Source organism: Canis lupus, chromosome 26 (assembly GCF_003254725.2).
Source record: "Canis lupus dingo isolate Sandy chromosome 26, ASM325472v2, whole genome shotgun sequence".
NCBI lineage: Eukaryota > Metazoa > Chordata > Mammalia > Carnivora > Canidae > Canis > Canis lupus.
Window position 1 is genome coordinate 12,225,280 of NC_064268.1, and position 21,200 is coordinate 12,246,479.

The following is a 21,200-nucleotide window of genomic DNA, read 5'->3' on the forward strand; positions in this document are numbered from 1 at the left end:
TTGAATTCCATCTCCTTTAGGTGGGTAGCCATTTGACCTTGGGCAAGTTGTTTGGCCTCTCTGCCCCTCTGTTTCCTCAACTGTAAAAAGATAACAGTATCTGCCTCTAAAGGTTGTCCTAAGACTTAAATCAATTAATATGAGAAGGGCTGGGAGTAGTGCCTGGTACATGGTGAGCACAAACTATATGGATGTTTGTTAGCATTATTATTATTATAATACCTTACAACTTGTTTCTACATTTGAATATGGAAACAGTGACTTCCTCTTGTAATAAAAATATGTCTTCAGTTTCAGGAGCTCGTATTCTCTAATTCATTCTCGTGAATCACAAAAAACAGTAATATCAAGAACTTGGTAGCACATGGACCTCTCCAGCCTCAGAAAAGCATATCCCCAAAGGGAGCTTTGACATCAAGGTCCTACCACACTAGGCTCTTTCTATATTCTCTTTTGTGCAATTTTAAGGGCTAAAGCAGTGGAAATTGAAGCAATTCACTGATTTGCTCTTCATAGGGAGCTGATAAATACTCCTCACACATTTATAGCAAGAAGCCCCTTCGTGGTTTTGGTAAATGTGCATTTTTATTCATTAGAACCTTGGCCAGGAACAGCTCTGATAAAATTGTCTGATGAGGTTTAGGCTTGTACTCACAATGAACCAAAACCAACACTTTGAGAACTCTGGCTTTTTTGGAATAGGCGGCATGCTATACTTAACTATCACCTGGTACTCACCCAAGGGATGGTAAAACTTAAAAAAAAAAAAAAAAAAAAAAGGCAGCAAAAATGTATGAAAGAGATTAAGGCCCGGTATGAAAACTATTTTTATAGGCAGTTTGGCCTCAGCTTTGAAGTTCAATAGGGAGTGATGTATTGCTATCAGCTTGGATTTCACACCTATTCAATTCTGTAGCCAGGTAATGATGAACAACCTCCTTCGGGTATAAAATAATGGATCAAAATTAAGGCAAGCTGTGAAATGGCTCCCTTGCTGCACTTGCATCTCCGGGAGAGATGTGGATTTGCTGGAGTATGTTTAAACTTTTTCCCCCCTTGAATTAGAAAGATGATGTGACAGCATTAAAAAAAAAAAATTTCTTTTGCAGAAGAAAAAAAAAGATCCCTTGAATCCTAACACCCAGAGACAAAAACATTCTCATTTCTGCACCTACCTTGTTAACTTTGATCCACATCATACGGTGACAGTGTTGCAGATGCAATTTACTCTTAAATAAGTTTTCTTTTTTTGTTGTTGTTTAAAAAAGATTTTATTTTTAAGTAACCTCTACAACCCAATGTGGGGCTTGAACCCACAACCTCAAGATTAAGGGTCACATGCTCTCCTGACTGAGCCAGCCAGGCGCCCCAATAAATTTTCATCCTTAACGGGGTATTTTATCGCCTTCTCACTTCACTTTTCCCAAGCGAACAAACAAACATAAACCCCTCAGCATGTCTCTCTTGCTTGGAAAGGGAGAATTGCTCCATCCTGTTTTCTACAAGGTGTCTGAAATCGTACGCAGCTCCTAGGATCCAGCTTTGGTTTTTGTCATCAACGGTTTTAAAATGGAGTGAGCCGCATGCTTTGTTTCTGCAATAAGTGGCATTCATTTAGACCCTTCATCCACATGGAAAGCCATCGTGTCCAAGTTTGGGCACAGAGTTGGTCACTGGCCTTGAGGTTTCTCGGTAGAGTGGCGCCATGCACCCTTTCGAAGACCCAGCAGAGGACCAGCTTGCTCCTGAGGGGGTCCCAGGTGGCTGCTACCAGCACCTCACTCTGCAATTACCTGGGGCTCCCCTCTGCTCAGCCCGCATGTGCCTTGGATATGCCACACTTGTTCTGGTCTTTGGATTCCTGCCTCTGCCACTCCCACTGCCCAAGACCGCCTCTCCAGACCCTTCGCATCACTTAAGTCTCTGCTCCAGTGTCACCTCTTCAGAGGCGCTCCCCGGCCACCCTGACAGCCTGCCTGTCTCCATTCTTTGTCCCAATGCCCTACTGTTTCCTCCGTTGTACTTGCCCCTCCCTGAGATGACCCCACAGGTTCACTTGTACGTGTTGGTGAGTGGTTTTCCCCAGCCCCAACATTTGTTTACTTTTGTACGTCTCCTAACTCTGGGAAACGAACTAGGGGTGGTGGAAGGGGAGGAGGGCGGGGGGTGGGGGTGACTGTGTGGCGGGCACTGAGGGGGGCACTTGACGGAATGAGCACTGGGTGTTATTCTGTATGTTGGCAAATTGAACACCAATAACAAATAAATTTATTATTAAAAAAAAACTTTTGTTCATCCACACCTGACATCATATTTGGCATCAGGAGATTTTCGATTAATAAGTGCTCAATGCATGGGTGACAGTGTAGCTCACTTACTCAGATCCTGCCTGTTCCATTTAAGCTCCTGCCTTTGAAAAAATTAACAAACTAAAATTTAGAGCTGTTTTCCGTTCACAGCAAAATTGGGTAGACAGTTCAGAGAGTTCCCACCCTCCTCCCCACCACACAGGTGGCCTCCTCCCACTATTGACATGCTCACCAGCGGGGTACACTTGCTACAGCCGATGACCCTACATGGACAGGTCATTATCCTCCAGAGTCCGTAGCCTCCATCCAACACTGGGTGCACTCTCGGTGTTGTGCTTTCTGTGGGTTTGGACTAATGTACGATGACACCGACCCGTCACTGTAGGATTACAGATTTAACTTCACTGCCCTGAAAGCCTGCTTGCCCTGCCTACTCCTCCTCCACCCCCTTTTAATGTAACGTTAAGTGTGGAGGAAGGAATGACTTGCAATGGCTTTGCATGGAAATGTGGCTGGGGTGGCAACAGGACACTATGCGGCCACCCCGATACTAACCGTGATGAGCATTTATGTAGCACCAAGCAGTAGGGAACCGGCCCAAGCTAAGGGGTTTGCACGCACTGCCTCGTTTGGTTCTTGTAGCAACCCTGTGTTACAGGTAAGGACACCTGTTAACAGTTTTCTTAGAAGCACCTGGTCCCGCATTCGCAGCCCCCGGCCCGCCGTTCAGGTCCTCTTCCTTAGCTAGTCCCTCCAGCCTCGACTTGGCTTTTCTGCTTCCATTCTCAGGATGTCTGGCTCTGCAGGACATCCAAGCCAGGTCTTGCTGGGGAGATTTATGGGATTAGTCCGTGAAGGTAGAGGAACGAAGAGTCTTTTAGAATTTCAGTGTGATTCCTAAGAAGCATTTGTTGAAATCTATGTGAGGTGCCAGTGATGGGAGGACTCCATCCGGGTCTCTTCTGAAACCAGTACAATATTTGTCTTCCTTCCTCCTTCCCACTGCCCCCCCCCCCGCCCACCCTCCTCTCTCCATGTTCCACGGAGCCTAGGAAGTCCTATTCTACAGAGTTCATTAGAAATGGGGGGAGGGAGGGGGAGGCAGCTGTTGTGATGCCTGGAGGAAGGCCACTCTACTGCCTAGTGAGATGGGGGAGAAGCAGGAGCTTGTGTTTCAGGGCCTGTACCTGAGTGGAAAGATCACTGCCTAGGGTGGCCGGGAGAAGCATGTCCCCAGCCACCGTGCACTCCCCTGACTATTGAATGGGAAACATGGCAGTAGGTCGGGGGCACCACCATTTGCCCATTTTGGAGAAAGGCTCCCAAATATGCTCCTATCTTTGGATGCCAGAAGTAGCTGGAACACCTACAGATCCTCCCATTAGAGGTGTGTGTGTGTGTTTGTGTGTGTGTGTGTGTGTGTGTGTGTGTGTGTGTATGTATGTGTATGTGTGTGAGAATTGGTACAGAATAATGACCCCCTCTTTCTAGGAGCCTCCTCTACCACAACAGCTGCCCTTTGGGAATCTTCTTTGGGCCCCATCATTCCCAGACTCCCCTTCTTTACCAGTGGCTGGAGGCTTGATCAAAGCTTACCTGATATCCACCTAGCCATCCTCTTAACTCAGTTCCTCATGTTCACTGCTTAGCTCCCCACACTACAGACCATGTATCAGCAATAGTGTGTCTCCCTGTACCCCAACCACAACATTTAGGCTCAAGTGAGGCTCCCAGACATTGACTTCCAGCAGGAATCTCAGTTCCCTCTTGTCCTCTTTTGGCTGTACTGATGCTATCCTCTAAATTCCCCCACTCCAGTGCTCTGTAAGTTCACTTCTACTCTCCATTTCACATCTGGGGAAACTGAGGCACAGAGTGGTTACACAACTCCCCCCAGGTCACACAGCATGCAAGCAGCCCAGTCTCGAACACAAAGTCCAGATCTGGGACTCCAGAGCCTCTTTTTCTCCTGTGGTCTGAGACTCTCCAGACTGCCAAGAAATTAGAAGCAAAGTGACAGATCACTGAGTGCAGGGATGTCCCCCTCATGGACTTCCATTCCTCCCAGAGCCTGCCACTAAGTTGGAGATGGAACCACTGACTCATAGCTCAACTGGCATCACTTCATGTTTGTTTCTTCATCTGTTAAATGGGCTTAATAATAGCCAGGGTGTGGTGGGCCAGATTAATTAACGTTTGGACGAGTTCTTTGAGATGCCTCGGATAAAAGGTGCCAGGAAAGTGCCAAGGGTTATTAAGGCAGAGACATTTGCTGTGCCTAATTTAGGATTCCCCGTGTTTCCCACTTGGCAGCCTCCACGGTGATCAGTGACTCAGAAAATATTTACCAGGGCACACGATACCCCACCATCAGGCCTGATTTATGACAGCAGAGGGAATGGGTTGCGCTGGCTTTGCATGGGAACATTGCCTCATTCCTTGCTGGTGGGCTGTCCTTCCGTGTTCAGAGCTGTGATTCCACCGATGCATGGCCCTTGACTGGGGCTTACGGATATAAGTGGAAGGCATACAGGATGGGCTGAGGATCCACAGAATGGCTTCACCCCAATAGCATTTAGCCCCTGTGGGAAGATGGTGACAATCTTCTCTGTAGGAATCCCCTGAGCCAGAAATCAAGCAAGGGTGAAACAGGAAAATTTAATAGCCATTGATACATGGAACTGATGGGTGATGAATAGATTTTGATACACTTGTTCCCAATCAGTCTCAGAAAGGCGCCACCTGTATAGGAATGTAATTAAAAAAGCTATCCTGCCCCCCAAGACAAACCTTCCCCCTTAATCATTCTGCTTCTTTTTCATTACATTATTCAATTACACAGATGATTATTTTTTAAAGAAACTTTTAATTAAATTAATTAATTAGAGACACACAGAGGCAGAGACACAGGGAGAGGTAGAAGCAGGCTCCCTGTGGGAGCCTGATATGGGACTTGATCCCAGGACCCCGGGATCATGCCCTGAGCCAAAGGCAGACGCTCAACCACTGAGCCACCCAGGTGCCCCAAGAAACTTTTAATTTAGAGTAGATTTACTTTAACAGAAAATTATGAACATAGTACAGAGAGTCACCATATATCCCACACTCAGTGTTGCCTGTGATTCACATCTTGGGTTGGATAGGTACCTTTCTTGTAGTCAGCGAAACCAGTCCAGGTATAATATTATCACTAAAGTCTATATTTTATTCAGATTCACTGTTTTAACCTAATGTCCATTTTGCTGACCTAGGATCCTATCCGGGGGAACACATTACATTAGTTGTCGTGTCTCCTTAGGCTCCTCTTGGCTGTACGGTCTCCCACACTTTTTTTGTTGGTTTGATGACCTTGACTGTTTTGAGGAGTGCTCAAGGTCAGCGATTTTGTAGAATATTTCTCATTTGGGGTTGATAGAATATTTCCTGGTTGAGAATCTCAAATGATTTTCTCATTATTAGACTGAAGTTATGGGTTTCGGGCAGTAAGGCCACATCAGAGGTGAATTGTCATTCCCATTACAGCCTATCATGGGTATATATTTATTGCTGTTGATGTTAACTTTTGTCATATGACCTTGATAGTGTTTGTCAGGAGCTGATTAGTTTTGCATTTATTTTTCTATCATGAAACATTCCAACTCGATAGGAAATAATGTGACTTAAATGCTCTGTTATACATCTTAAGCTTCATAAGGAATTGTTCAGGATGCTTCTCTTCAGCCCATAGTTCTGTGCTCACTGAATACCTAGATTAATGTAGGAAATGAGTCTTGGTTAAAAAAACTTGAAAGAAGATAGATTTCACATCGGAAAAGTGGTATTAGAGTAAGGATATATTAGTGTTTAGCGGATGGATGGATGGATAGGTGGATGGGTGGATGGATGGATGAATGGTGTTTCCAGCATGTCCAGAAGAATGACAAACCAACTGGCTGGGTTATTCTGATTCATAGTGTGTCATAGTTCTCCTCATAGTGGAGGGAGTTGACAAGTGTCATTGATTTTGACCCAACCTATACCTCCTTGCTTTTTTCTTCTCTGCACCAAGTGCCTTCCTGGTTACTATCCCTTCCTGGTTATCATTCTTGGTTATCATCTATAAAAGGGTTTATTGTTTAGCATAAGCCTGCTGGTTTTCTTAGATATTCTATCACTTAAATCAATGAAGACGCTGACACTAGACCCATTCATTTCTCCCTAGAGAATTTGGACTTTGCACGCATGACTCTACTTCCATTGATTAATTCATTCAACAAATATTGGTAGAGTGCCTCCTATGTGACAGGAACTGTATTAGAACTTGTTTGCTAAACAATACAGACACTGCTCCAGCCCCAAGGAGCTCACAGTCTAACAGAGAAGTTTGCCATGGCCATCTTCAGATGCATGGTTTGCCGGACAGTAAAAGGACCATCAAGGGATGTCTTCCCTGCTTTTAAGTGGCACACAACACTGGTATGAGCAGGAAGCCTCTTGTCTCATGTACTGTCTTGGTGTTCTCTAATAGCGACAGAGGGAAATAGGTCTGCCTCTGAAAGCTGGTAGGCATCTGTGAATAAAGGGACCATCATTACTGACCATATCAGAGTAGAAACAAGATCAGCCTTATTTGATGGTTTAACTCATACACCTGAATGCCCTGGTTCATTCCATCAGGCTTGTTGTTTTCCTAGCATAACTAAAGTTCTATTTTTATGCTCCCATGAAAGTCCACTCCAGTATCTTCATCAGTCTTGCTATTTCTTTTTTTTTTTTAAGATTTTATTTATATATTCATGAGAGGCACACACAGAGAGGCAGAGACACAGGCAGAGGGAGAAACAGGCTCCCTGCAGGGAGCCCGATGTGGGACTTGATCCTGGGACTCTGGGATCATGCCCTGAGCCAAAGGCAGACGCTCAACTGCTGAGCCACCCAGATGTCCCAGTCTAGCTATCAGTAGCCAGGTCAAAGCTCATTGGTAAGATGCTTTGCTGCTGGGTAAGGATTTATAAAGCCTTTCCCCCAAACAAGACATCATGGGGATTTTCCCAGGAACTTGGGAAGGTTCAAGAAGGATGCTGCAGAGTTTAGAAGCTATTCAGGCACACTAGATCCAGACTTTACCTCTGTGAAGTGGCCTGGCATGCCTAAGTCTTTCTTCAGCTATGAAATAGGAATTACTCCCCTCAGTGTCATGGAATCTATAAAAGATAATATATTTGTAAACTGCAAAGTCCTGCAATAATGGGCAAAAAAACTATTTGGGAACTCTCTAGATAGGTAGTAAGGTCTTTATCTGTCTTGGTTATGATTTGAATCCCCAGAACTTTGCACAGTGCCTGGTACCTAGCAGGATGTCAATTAATGCTTGCTGAATAAATGAAGGAATGAGTGGAGATGGATGAATGTATGTATGGATAAATGAATGGAGCTGGATGAATGAATGCATGGGAGGATGAACAGATGAATGAATGGATGGGAGGATGGATGGATGAATAAATGGATGGGAGGATGGATTGATAGATGGATGAATAATGAATGAATGAATGAATGAATGAAGAGTGTGAGTGGTCATCAGAGGCCTCCTACAAATGAATCTTTTCTCTAAGCTCCTTGTGATCAGAGGAAGGCAATCATCCCAAATTTGGCTTCTGCCTTACAACTGTTTTGTGGCTTTGAACCAGCCAACTAATCTGTTAGTTGCCTTGCTCATAAAAAAATGATAATGACACCTTCTTTGGGGGCTGGTGGTGCAGTGGGTGTTGAGAAAATTAATTGGGTGATGGAATATGGCTTTGAGATCTCTAGATGAAAGGTGCTGTGGAGGTGAGCTATTATTAACCTTGTTACCTTGGGTTTCCTCTCCCTGCTTCTGCCTCCTCAAGAGTGGCCTCTCTCAGCCTCCAGGGGACTCATAGTCCTCCAGAAAAGAGTTTTACTTGAAAAAGGAACCTGTCTTTCATTGGACCGACTCTTCCCTGGGGTCATTTGGCAGAAGGCTCCCAGGTGCGAGGGATATAATCCTAGGAACTTGGCTGTCCTGCCTCATTTCCCTCCAGAAGGATTGATTTCCCCAAATGCCAGCCAGGCCCTGCAATACACGGCAGCCTGAAAACAGACTCTTTTTCCCCCTCTTCCTGGCATGATAAAAGAGGGGACCCTTCTAGATCCTATTTTCAGGGTCTCACCTGTTGCCAAGACCTGGCCTTAGAACTAGGGGCCAGGTGTTTACCATCTGGTGTCCAAAGAGATGTGGGATTCATTTGCAGCCAGGACCAGATCACAGCCTCCCTCTTTCCCACATGGGGCACCCCATGTTGAAGTCATGAGATACATGTATCCTTTGGTTTGTGCACTTTTGAAAGGGGAGAAAAGTCACAGGCATTGGAGTTAGGAAGGTGATTTGGATCCATACATGTGTGCCCTTGGTCAAACTGCTCAGCCTCCCGAGTTAAGGGAGGTTCAATTTTTTTTTTATATCCATTAAATGGGGATATAATGCTGACCACGCAGGATTGTTGGGAAGATTCCATGCAATGGTGCATCTCAAAGTGCCCTGTGGCTTGTTTTCTTTTCCTTCCTCCTCTTGCCTTCTTCCATGTTCAAGGCTTCCATGTCCTGGAATTTCTTTTGCTCCTGATGAGTGCAGCTTTGTTTCGTGTGCTTCCCCATCCTGGTAGACACCAAGTTACCAGATCCAGAAACATGGACACAGGCTTGATCTCATTTATGACCCCGATAGCCCATCACTGTCCAAGGACAGACTTTCTCATGCTTCCTGGATTCTGTCCCCTTTATTCGATCTCTACTGCCTCACCCTGGGCTAACCCACCATCTTTCTCTCCAGACAGTGGCAACAACCTCTTTGGTGCTCCCATTTTGCCATATTCTGCCTCCTTCTCTGGGGAAGACAGAGAGACTTTATGATATACATCGAACCGACCAGCTCTCATACCTAAAGCCTTCCAAAGCCTTCCTGGTGGAAGTAGATGATTTTGATACTGAACATTGCTCCTCCTCTGTCCATTGGGATTTTCCCTTTGTTCTCTTCTCCCTCCACCTCTTCTCCTACCCCCTCCTCTTTGTCTGTTCTTCCTCTTCTCTTTAAGTGCTTTCTCTGCCTCTGAGTCCACCTGTCTGCTTATCTCCCTCTCTTTACCCCTCACTTGTCTTTCTCATGGAGGCCTCGTCCCTGAACTGACATGTCAAGGAATTCTGTATCTGTCACCACCACCTGTGGGTATGGGGTTCAGGACCTGAGGAGAAGAGGCTCCAGACTGCATCCTTCACCATTGACATGGCCATGCTTTGGGGAAGTCATAGGAGCTACCAACAGCTGGTTTGCCCACGTAGTTCTGATTGGAGAGTGACCTTGGACTGTCCCCACTTTCCTTTGTCTATATTCCTTTTGCTTTGAAAACAGCACCTTCAAAGGGTATCTTCTCTCTCTCTTTTTTTTTTCTCTCTCTTAAGAAAGTTTCATAACTAGTCTTTCTCTATCACTGTAGCAGCACCTTATTCTCTGGTAATGAAAACTGGTCATATCGTTCCTTGACTGTAAATTTCTTATGAGGAGAGGCCATTTTTCATACATTTTTACATCTTGGATCAGGACAGCACAGGGATAGCATTGGAGCCCAATACATGTTTGTTGAATTGAATGCAATGGAGAAATGATGTCTTCCCAATCGGGGTCTTAGGTTAAATCCCCTCTGGTTTGGGGGATTTTTTTAAAGATTTTATTTATTTATTCATGAGAGACACACAGGGAGAGGTAGAGACATAGGCAGAGGGAGACACAGACTCCACACAGGGACCCGATGTGGGACTTGATCCCTGGACTTGGAATCACGCCCTGAGCCAAAGACAGATGCTCAACCGCTGAACCATCCAGGCGTCCCAGATCCCCTCTGGTTTTTACCCTTCCCTCAATGGATCCGATTATTCTACTGCCATAAGGAAGCTTGAGGCCTCCTTTGCTCAGGCTAGGAAAATTCTAGCCTGATCAATTGCTTGATTTTCCTGCTCATGATTTCTAGAAAAGGCGTCTTCACAGATCTACTCAGCTGTCCTTTCATGTGTTTTATCTTTGGCCCTGAGCACATTTTTTCTAAATGTCTACTCATAAGCCCATCCGGTCTTTAACTTTAAACCTACTGCTTCTTGTTTACAGGTGGGGACTGACTTCTTAGAGTCTTTCCCTTAAAATAATTCCCAAGGTTGGAGATGGCAGCTGAGATTTTCTCTCCTCTTATTTCTTCAGACTACCAGCCTCTCAACATAAAAGGAAGACCTGGCTTCTGTTTCTGACTCTGCTGCTAATTGGCCTTGAGCAAATCACTCTTTCTCTACATTCATTTCCTCGGGGTAACCTAAATGCTGTGTTAGGTTAGGGGTTCCACAAGTTATGGCCCACAGCTTGTTGGTGGAAATAAAGTTTTATTAGCACATAGCCACATCCATTGGTTTACATATTGTTTATGGTTGCTTTGGCTTTGCAAAGGCAGGGTTGAGAATTGCTTCATTTACTTTCTGATCCTTTATAGAAGAAGTTTGGTGACCCCTGGAATAGAAGGTTTGTTAAGGCCCTTTGGTTTGAACACACCATGATGTTTAACCAGTGCTACTCAACTTTTCTTATTGACAAGCATTGTCTCATTGTGTGAGGTACGTGCCACTGGGGTTCCTGGGCAGGACTGAGAGGGTCCCTCCCTGCCATTAAACAGCATCGAAATCCATCCTGAGCAAGTACTGATCTTTTTGTTTCTCTCCCACTGTTTCCTGGTGCATCTAGGAGAAAGGCACTGGTTGGTGCTAGAATGTGGAAACATGCTCATCTCCAGCTCATTTCTTTAGGCATAGCCTGCTGGACGATAATCATACTGCTTTGCCCCCGTTTGACAGGTTTATAATCCCTTATGTGAAATTCTGAAATCCATAATGCTCTGAGAATAGATCGTTTTTTCACAAATCATGTGATAGCCATAATGAACCCAAGCAGCCATGAGATTATTGATAGCCTTTTTAAAACCCAACTTAATGTGATTTTTAAGCTGCAGAAGTATGAACGTGTTTAATCCTGGGTGCAGTCCTGGGGGTTGAGGTGCCATGTTCCTGTTTAAAAAATCTGGAAATTTCTGAATTCTCAAACACATCTGGCCTGGGGTTTTAGATGAGGGATTGAGGACCCACGTTGACTTTTATGGTTACCTCTTCTTACCTACGGCAAGCATTTAAAAGTGTGTAAAGTAAATTAATTTAAATGATCAAACAAACAAACAAAAAAACCCATAAAGTAATAATGAGGAGTGCTGGGATCTGGCTTAAACACTGCATGGTGCAGAAGTGATACAGTTTAGGAAAACCGGTCCCACGGGGTCTTTTCCATCCCCATTGTGACCCCTCACCTCTTTCTCCTCCTCCTCTCTCTGACTCTGCTCTGCAATCCCCAAACCATTGTCAGTGCCTCTGAACCCCGAGCATCTCTGCTTGCTGGTTAGTTAATGAGCAATCCTGTCTTACCCATAAAACAAGATGTGGCGCCAAGAGCTCATTTGACGTTTCCCAACACTTTCAGAGACCAACTTCGAGGTCATCCAGGACCCTAGCAGGACGGAGAGTATCATTGCTGATGGAGGCTGGGGGCAGGAATCGGGAATCCCAGAGGTCAGGGGCCCAGGGATGGTTCTTGGTGAAGGCTATGGCTTTGGGGCCAGACTTACCAGAGTGCTGTGCTCTGAAATGGGGCTGGCTCGACCCTTCCAGAGGGCAATATCCCTGGCCTTAAGTAGTTCTTAAAACACCAAACAACATTAGCTCCCACAAATGAGGGAGGTTTAAACCTAAACCCCGTGACAGCCAAGAGTGGCGAGGCGGCCAAGGTGCTATAAAGAAATGATGTTATTATGTCCAAGGGATGCCATTAAAACTCTGTTTACAAACCAAATGTGCCAGAGAATGGGTCAGGGAAAGAATTATTAGCAAGAAGCTATTTGATCTCTTTTATGATCCAGTGAGTCATAACGTTAGCTCCATGCTCTAGAAGGTGAATAATGAAAACCTCAAGCCTGTTGATTTATAAACAGGCCCAGAATTCCCTGTTCCTTAACCTCAGATGCCCTCTTAAGTGTGACTTATCCTAAATCAAATGTGACATCAGATGCCACTGGGCCTCCCCCTCCTCCCAAGAGGTAATTGAGGAGGTGATTGGCGTATAGGGTGCATAAAATCCCCGTTCATGATGATGGATCGTTGTGGGAAGGGTCAATGGCCAAGACTCAGAGACACAGCTTTGTTTCTACATGCCCCTTATCTGCAGGGCTGGAGGCCCCAAAGCTGTCTTTGTTCAGACCCTCAGCTTCCCAGCAGACCAAAGGGGGGTGTGTCTCAGGGGTAGACATAACACTTTGCCCTAATGGCCATGGTTTTGGCCCCACTCTCCCCCCTATAAAGAGGTTATGAGGAGCAGGACCAACCAGGGGTTTTCATTCCAACTCCACCCATTACTGAATGCAACCTCGGGCAATTTCCTTAAGCCTTCTGAGCCTTGGTTTCCACATCTGATAAATGACACAGCCCTAGTTTACGTGCTTATTTTGTGCACGCCACCATCCTAAGGTACTTCTATGTGCCACGTGCCAGCTTATTTCGATCCATGCAACGATCATACGGACTCTATCATGGCCTGACCAAGTGGCAGATATTGTTCTAAGAAACTTGCATTTATTTATCTATTCCTTTAATCCTTATATGAACTACTTTTTTTTTCTTTAAAGATTTTATTTATTCATGAGAGGCACAGAGAGAGAGAGAGAGAGAGAGAGAGAGAGAGAGAGAGGCTGAGACACAGGCAGAGAGAGAGGCAGGCTCCTTGCAGGGACCCCAATATGGAACTTGATCCCAGGACCCAAGGATCACACCCTGAGCCAAAGGCAGACCCTCAGCCACCCAGGCATCCCCCTTATATGAACTCTTATATAAGAGTTGGTGCGATGACCATTCTACCTACAGGAGCAGACCCTGGATGGAATGAATCTATGTGGAAGTGGTTAGTTAATCTGGGAGACCTCTGGATGCATCATAAGCAAGTAAGAATGCAGCAGTGGAAAGGAAGCAAACCTGTCCTGCCACAGCCCTTGCCCCATAATGGGTGGCTGGAGTGAGGTCCTCATAGGGAAGAATGCAGAGAATGTGCCCCAGATGTCATTTTACCAGAGGGTGAGGAAGTTGGGGCAGTTATGAATCACCACTAATCCATCATGGTGGAGGGCCCCTCTAGGACCCTTAACCTACCCTAGCATCCCCAGCCTGCTCCATGTGCCAGCTAAGTGGATCCTGGGGGTCAGGGACATCCCTCAGGCAGAGAACTGTAGGTCTTTGCAGTTGGCAGCCCTTGGGGTAGCCTGCATGGGCATGGTGTAGATAGGATATGGGAATGTCCCCAGAGTGTCCACAGCAGCCTGATGCTCGGGACCAGAAGATTGAGCCATGGCGAGTTGAGGGTCTTCCCAAAGGCTCCTCAGCTGACAAGTGAGGTAGCCAGAGTCTGTGTCTACTGGTCCTCTGGCTTCCAGATCCACAATCAAGCTTCCAGGCTGCACATCATAACCCCTCACTGAAGCTAGTGCTGGCCATTCCACAGATGAAGAGGTTGATGTCCAGAGGGGTGAATTGACTTTGTCTCACAGCAAATTAGGAGCTATATTGGCATCGGAACTTGGCTTCCCCTGGCTTCAAAGTCAAGGTCAGCCTCATCACGCTGCATTCCTTTCACCTGCCAGGGCTCCCCTGAGTTGTCCTGAGCTGGGGCAGTGCCCTGGTGCCTTGTGCCAGAGGCTCTGGCTACCAGGGCAGGCCTAAGGTTCCCATTCCTCATTTTCTTAGGGCTGGAGGTGAGGGGAGGCCATTGTAAGTGCTCGACCTGTGTGTCCACGCCCCAGGGAGTCTCTCTCCAAGGGGCTGACTCAGGGGCTCCTGTCCTGTCCAGTCCAATCCTTCCAGTCCCTGGATACTGCCTGACTCAGCTCCCATTGCTTCTGCCCCTTGTTGTCACCCAGGTCACCCTCGTGCTCCTAGGGCACATCAAAAATTATGCACCTTTGAAGCAGAGCAGGCATGAAAGGCCATAATTACGTGTCCTAACCTGGAATCTGTGAGGCTGTGAGGCAGAAACTGAGCATCCTCCCCTCCTTCCCCTTCAAGGAATGGCACAGACGCTTAGACAGGCGCCCCCACCTTGGGCTTACAAGCACCCTGGCAGAGAGAGGGCAGGGAGCTGTGCGAAGAAACCGCACAGCACTCGTAGGCGCCCCTGACACCCTGTGGTTTTCTGGTCCACCTCACTAGACCGTGCTCAGTGCCATTCCCAGAACAGTTTGCCATCGTACTTACTCCTCACATCACACCCCCAGAATGCCTGCTACCCCCAGAGCCAACAGCCTGGCCCTTTTCATGCCGAGCCAGCAAAAACACCACTGGCGGAGTCAAAAAAACGTGCAGACTCCGGAGCCTCTTCTTTCTTGCAGAAACCATAAATGATAATGGCACTGGGACCAGAGAGTAGCCTGGTGACGATGAGAAAAGCCAGCATCTTCTGAGCTGCAGGGTGGGAGATCAGGCTTGGCGTGGGCACACACATCTCTGGTGACCTCAGGCCTGTGCCTTCCTTTCTCTGGGCCTCCTCTGTATTCTCATCCACAGATTGGCAATGTTGGGTTAGTAATGAACCTGAAGAACCTTTCCAAATTTGGGGCTTGTTAACTTTCTGGGGCTGCTGTAACAAAGAGGCACAGACTGGGGGACCTGGGGTGGGGCATGTTCCTCAGTTCCGGGGGCCACAGTCTGAAGTCAAGATGTCTGCAGAGCATGCTTCTTCCGAAGTCTCCAGGGGAAGGATCCTTCCTTTTCCTAAGCCTCTGCTGGTGCCGGCAGTCCTTGGCATTCCTTGGCTTGTGGCTGCATCCCTCCAGTCTCTGCCTCCGTCTTGACTTGGCCTTCTTTCCCGGGTCTGTATGTCTGCCTGCACGCAAACATCCCTCTTCTGATGAGGGCGGCAGTGATAGAGCATTAGCGCCCAACCCAGCCCTGTATGACCTCATGTCAATAGGATACATCTGCAAAGACCCTACTTCCAAATAAGGTCACATTCACAGCTTCCAGGAACCTCAACAGCCTTTTCTTGCAGGACATAATTCATCCCACAACAGGTATCAGTGGATGCTTTCCTAGTAAATAGCTGTAGGGAGGTGCATTTTTGGAGATGTCAGTGGCTTGGCACTTGATAAGCACCTGAGAACTGTACCTTGTTGTCATAGTCAGTGCCACCAGGCCCCAAGCTCATGGCTTCAGGGCCAGCTTTTAGGGACTCTCAGCTTGGTAAGGGGGGGGGGCATGGAGGTAAGCAAGCAGACAATTATACTGTATTGTGATGTATGGGAAGCAAGGGTCTGTGCAGCTGTGGAGTGCTGAGGACCACAGGCCTCTCTGGCCTTGTGGGTCTCACTTCTGGCTTTAGCTACCCTTCAGGCTGGATGCATGTTTCACCATTCCATCCTCTGGCTTCAGCACCACCTTCTATCTGTGGCTCCTCCCTCCTCTTGGCATTGCTGAACCTCCCTCACCCCTGCATCACCTCCTCTCCTCTCTCTGCTCTGGACGGTGGTCCCATTGGGAAGTGTTTTCCTTAAGTTCATTTGGACATTCACTCTTAGAGATTTTTTAAAAAAGATTTTATTTATTTATTCATGAGAGACATAGAGGGAGAGGCAGAGACACAGGCAGAGAGAAAAGCAGGCTCCCTGTGGGGAGCCCGATGGGGGACTCAATCCCAGGACCCTGGGGTCACGCCCTGGGCCGAAGGCAAACCTCAACCACTGAGCCACCTAGGTGTCCCAAAGATTTTTTTTTAATGTCTGCCACTGGGAAGCACATTGGCTTCCCTGAATAGGCTGCTGGGAGGCTGGCTTGGAGAACATGGTACAAGGGAGGTTTGGACTAGGAGAACGGTGCTCTCTGGGCAGTCGGGCAGTGCAGAGGGGATGGTTGGGGACGGGGCGGCAGTACTTGGCTGGGTCGCAGTGGCAGATCCATGCTGGGGTGAATGGGGTCCACAGGACCGGCTTGGGAATACTCCACTCACTTTTGATGAGGCTCTGGGCAACTCCGTCCCCTCCCTCAGCCCGGTGCTATCTCGACTCCGGCCCGTTTGGTCCCTGCCAGCCTTCCAGGCACTGAGAGCAGCGGTGATGGGGAAGGCTCCAAGCCCCAGGCCGCACTGCAAGCCGAGGACCCTCCAGTTTAGGAGGAGATCTGGCTGCTCTAAAGGATTTTAAAATTTCATGTCGGATAGCATCTTTTAGCTTTCATGTATGATAAGATAGTGCGTGATGTTTAAGAGAGAAGAAGGCAAAAGCTGGCAGCAGATCAACACGGCACGTCCGAGAAGAGGAGCTTAGTTCCTAGTGGGTGGTCTTCAGGCCACAGCATCACTTGGGGCCGAGTCCTGTGCCCGTGTGTGCCAGCTTTCCCGGCAGGTGGCCCAGGGACCTTACACCCCATTGGGAAGGGTATGTGCGTGTGTGTGTGTGTGCGTGTGTGTGTGTGGTCTTTTTTACCTCACACATGGGAGGAGTGTCAAACATCCTACCATGAATAGCAGCCCCCAGTTACTGTGCGTTTATCACGTACCAGGTCCTGTGCAAAGTGCTTCCCTGGCACTACCTCATCCAATCCCCTCCCCTATGGCCCAGTGAGTGAGTAACCTTCCTCTTCCTCCCACACCGGGGACATGGAAACTGGGTTTAGTAAATTTAAGTGACTTGCCTGAGGTCACACTGTTTCTAGGTGGCTGAACTAGGATTTGAACCCGAGTCTGTCTAGGTACGAAGTCCTCCTAACCACCATACACCCTTTTCAGAACCAAAAGAAGTCATCAAAGGCAGAGTCAAGGCGCTTTCAAATGGTCTCGTTGTTCTGCTTTTTATTTGTTTGTTTTTTGGAGACAATTTTTGTTTTCTACTAATAAGATCTGCATGGATTTGAATACATTCATCAGAGGCAAAGGGGGAAGGCTCTGGCTAAAGAAATGGCAGGGGGACTGGGTCTGGGGGCCTGAGCCTTTCCTGAATGTTTCAAGGTAAATACAGTTTGCAGATCAATCTTATCTCCCTCTCTCCCCTCGACCCGTCCCTCCCTCCCTCCTCCTCTGCCTCCACCTTCTCCCCCTCTTCCTCTCTCCTTCTCCTGCTTCTTTTAACAGTTTCTCACTTGAGGTCAAGGGCACTTTCCTTTGTGCCATTATCCCAGAAATGGCTTTTCTGTGGTTGTTGGGAGGGGGGGCAGGGAGAAAGCCTGGGGTGCAGAGGGAAGTGGCTGGTGGGGGGAGTGGAGGGTGGGCACGGTGAAACTCCAGTTACTTGCTGTTTTTCATTCTGTGTCTCAGGTTGGCAGCAGCCCCCACAGGCTCCAGGGAGGTGGATTTCTCCTTTTCTCTCCTGGCTTCTTTTCATTCTTGTATTCCCTCTGGTTTCCTTTTGTCTTCTTTTCTCCTCAGTTACAGAAGATCTTCAGCTCTCCACAGCTTGCTGTCATGAGGGGACAGCAAACCGCAACTGGTTCTTACATGGGGCTCCTCATGTGCGGACTGCTCCTATCATCTTCAGAGCAAATCTCGGGTAGGTTCTACTTGCTCCCCACTTTCACATATAGGTAGACTGAGGCTCAGAGATAAGGAATTTGCCCAAGGCATACAGGGGTTGCTGGAGGAGCTGGGACTTGATCCTCAGTCACCTGATCTCCTCAGCACCATCTTCTGCACTCCCTCTGGATACCACTCCCACAAAAGAAGAACTCTGCTGGAATGTGGATCTGGAGAAAATTCGTAGGTGGAGGCATTTCTTAGATTCAGGGTCACCCTCCAAGTGTCTGCAGTACCCTCCATCCCCTGCCTCCTGTACTCCCTGCCCCACATCATCTTAGTTGCTGGCAAGTTCTTTCAAAATTTTTTGTTTTGTGTAATGCATCCTCATGTTTGGAAGAGCAGGGCAGCACCCATGAGTTCACATAGCATGGAGATGGTTGGTATTCAAGGGAGATGCATTGTTCGGTAGACAGCTGAGGGAGATTGCCTCTTCGATCGACAACTGTGCTATTTTTGGGAGCTCCTGCGCATGTTGACAGGTCCTGTCCTTGTACATGTGCCATCACAGTTACACCCACAGAGCTTGGCTTTCCTGGCCCCGAGCACATGAAGTGAAGTGGCTCTCCATGGGGACTTGTAGTGGCCAGGACACAGCCCCTGCCTCCCCGCCATCAGCGTGTGTCTCCCTTGTCTGCTCAGAGAGTGAGCGTATGGGAGCTCACCTTTCTTGGGCTCATAACTGCCCTGTTGGTGTTCTCCAGGGTAAGGGCAGCTCTTGGACAACCCATTCTCTGCCCCTGGGGTTGGCAAAGAATCCTGCTCTCGTCCCACTTTTGGGGCTGAGAAACCTGTCGAACCAACAAAAGCTGAACTCCGTTGATCACCTGCATCATGACCTTGGGCAAGTCACTTAACTCACTTAGCTTCCATTTCCCCATCTGGAAGCACTTAAACAAGACAATCTTTGGTGCTAGTTTGACACTAGCAAGTGCCTTATAAATGTCTCGTGGGTTGCCATTGCTATTTTATTATTTGAGGTGCTAAACTATACCTCCTTTTCCTGAAAGATTCAGTTCTCATGGCTCCATGAAGGATGAATCTCGGGTTTTCTTCCCACACATACCATCCACAGTGCTCCCTTAGAACTTCAAAGAGAAGTCCCTCCCGCCAGGAAGCCCAGCTTGTGCTAAGCGGGTGCAGCAGGAGGAGGATTGGCCTCCAGCAAGGGGCTCTGGGCAGCTGGTTGATATCACACAGGGGTGGCTAAGACTTCAGGGACGGGCCTGTTTACGCCTGGCAGATAACATCTTGAACGGACGTGGGGAAGGACGTTGTTTAAATATCGATTATAATGCCTCCGAGGCTCATTGGGGTTAGGGTGAAGAGCTAGAGATGTCTTTGAAGATATTCCACGTGTCCACTTGGAAATTTCATTTAGAGAGTCCTTAAATCTCTTAACAAAATGGGTCATTCTCAACCATCAGTCTTCCAGTTAGGAAAGTGTTAAGGAGCTCCTTGCTAATAATTCTCCTTGTTGAAAACTCTTTCTCTTATAAGATACTGGAGGCTTTTTCCATCTTAATTAGATTTGCCAGGGCGTATGAATATGAGACTGAGCTTTCTGGGTGATCGGAATGGGGGCATGATGCTAATTGGATTTCAGGAAATAAGGATTCCACGGATTGAGATGTTTGGGAAACACCCTGTTAAAAAATGCAATGGTTTTCATAAGTGCAGGACTTCCAGCATCTATCATGCATGTTGATTTTCTTCCCCCTGAGAAGGATCTAGATAGAAGTCTACATTTCTGCAAATTCTTTTGGATCACAGTATTTTTAATTTATGGAGTGTGCTGTGAGATTAACATTCTGGAGAACACTTTGATCAAAGCTACCATATGAGGGGCTTCTGGGTGGCTCAGTCGGATGAGCGTCTTTTGGTTTCGGTTGAGGTTGAGATCTTGAGGTCCTGAGGTCAAGCCCCCAATTGGTCTCTGTGCTCAGTGGGAAGTCTGCATGAGGATTCTCTCCCTCTGCCTCTGCCCCTCCCTCTGCTCACTCTCTCTTTCTCATAAATGGGTAAATCTTTTTTTAAAATGGCTGCCTTGGGCAGCCCCGGTGGCTCAGCGGTTTAGCGCCGCCTTCAGCCCAGGGTGTGATCCTGGAGACCCAGGATCGAGTCCCACGTTAGACTCCCTGCATGGAGCCTGCTACTCCCTCTACCTGTGTCTCTGCCTCTCATATCCCATTAGGGGTGTGTTCAGCCTCACAGTTCTTCAGAGTCGGCAGAGGATGGAGTTCCGAGTAATTATTTTAGCCTCTTCCTGCTGCAAGTATCTCTCTCTCTGTGTCTCTCATGAATAAATAAATAAAATCTTTTAAAAAATAAATAAAAAGGCTGCCTTATGAAATAAAAATAGGTAAAGTACTTAGAACAGTGCATACAGGACCTAGTAAGCCCTTGGCACATAGAAAATATTATTGTTATCGAGGTGGTTGAACTTCAAATTCACCCCCAAGCCTTAAAAATCTATGATTTGAGATATAATGTCCTCACGAAAAAGAGGTGGGCTTATTGGCTTGGAAGAAGTGGGGGAAAAAATTGAAGTCAAATAGTTAAGGAGGCAAGTCAAATCATCTCCAAGGTAAACTTCAAGGCACACGTTTCAGCCTTGAGAGGAAACATTTGCCTTCAACAGGTGGCACACTTTCATGGAACATGGGTTGGACCCACGTCCTACCATGGATGTGTATCAGTTATGAGTGGATGGAACATCCACTGCCTGGGTTCTAGGCTTCTTCACTGTCAAACATGAACAAGAGATGAAAACATCATTTCACCACTCAAATTGTGGTCCATAGAATTTGGTGGCATTGACATTGCCCGGGAAACCTTCCTCTTGGAGAGTTAGGTCTTTTCCCATCTACTTACTGCTTCTAGGTTTTGTTTGATGACTTGGTAAAGTGGCCACTTGCTTAGCCAGATGTGCCTAAAGAATTTGGAACTCTACATCGAGAGGGCAGTTCCTGTGTTAGGTAGAGAGCTGATGCTAATTTTAATTTTCCTTTAATTTATTTTGCTGGTTCTATAACCAAACCCCTCAATCTGAAAGACAAACTTTCCCGCTTTCTACCTGAGTCCCCTGTCACCTTTCTAAAACCCTTTGGTCTCTTTCTCTTCTTTTCTGCAATAAAACAACAACGTGATCAGACCTCAGGATGTTCCTCGATCTGAGGAATAAACTCAGGCAGCTTGGTTTATAAGCTGTTTCC

At 47.1% G+C, this 21,200-nt stretch overlaps 1 long non-coding RNA gene across 4 annotated transcripts in view; it reads left to right on the forward strand.

The window, feature by feature from the left end:
• Positions 1–21,200, forward strand: part of LOC112676608 (uncharacterized) — a 132,245-nt gene that overhangs the window by 60,446 nt on the left and 50,599 nt on the right. For all 4 annotated transcript variants that reach the window (XR_007406162.1, XR_007406165.1, XR_007406164.1 and 1 more), the window contains exon 4: positions 17,842–17,962. This is a non-coding gene — a long non-coding RNA (uncharacterized LOC112676608). The remainder of the gene's footprint in view (positions 1–17,841; positions 17,963–21,200) is intronic.